The following is a 977-nucleotide window of genomic DNA, read 5'->3' as shown; positions in this document are numbered from 1 at the left end:
CTTATTTATTTTTGGGCTTTGGCGATGGAAACTTGAGTTTACCATGCCAATAAAGCCCTTTGAATCTTGAATAAGAAAGAGAGAGAGAGAGCGAGAGAGAGAGAAAGAGAGAGAGAGAGAAAGAGAAAGAGAGAGAGAGGGATAGAGGGAGAGAGAGAATGAAAGACAGACAGACAGACAGACAGACAGACAGACAGACAGACAGACAGACAGACAGACAGACAGACAGACAGACAGACAGACAGACAGACAGACAGACAGAGAGAGAGAGAGAGAGAGAGAGAGAGAGAATGAAAGACAGACCAACACACGGACAGAGAGAGCGAGAGAGAAAGAATGAAAGACAGAAAGAGACTGAAAGAGAGAGAGACAGAGACGTATGTATATATATACAGGGACATATATAGATAAAACTACAAGGACAAAGTGAACTATAGGAAAGTGATGGTCATTGAAAGGGATCTGTGATTCCAGGGGTGAAGGGAGCAGGGGGAGGGTAGCCATATGCTCAGGGTTGGGTTCAGACAAATAAAATGTTGCCTTCCCACTACAATGGTTAACTACACACAAATGAATTGCTAATGATGAGGACAGGGGCATTAAAAGGCACATAGGGGTGAGCATGCACGCACACACACACTCACACAAACACACACACACACACACGCATGCACACACACAAGCGTGCATGTGCTCTGTATGCACCCTCACACACAGACACACAATGGCAGACATTTGAATGAAACATTCACACAGACAGAGTAATAAATGTTGACGGAAAGAGGGTGGGAAGTGTGTGTGTGTGTGTGTGTGTGTGTGTGTGTGTGTGTGTGTGTGTGTGTGTGTGTGTGTGTGTGTGTGTGTGTGTGTGTGTGTGAGAAAAGGGGTGTATCTTGGGAACCGCCCTTATTCCCTTCACTGCTTCTGTGTGTGTGTGTGTGGGGGGGGGGGGGGGGTCTTTGTGCATTTGTGAATGG

This window comes from Gadus macrocephalus, chromosome 8, assembly GCF_031168955.1.
Source record: "Gadus macrocephalus chromosome 8, ASM3116895v1".
Taxonomy (NCBI): Eukaryota; Metazoa; Chordata; class Actinopteri; order Gadiformes; family Gadidae; genus Gadus; species Gadus macrocephalus.
This window is presented reverse-complemented; position numbering follows the sequence as displayed.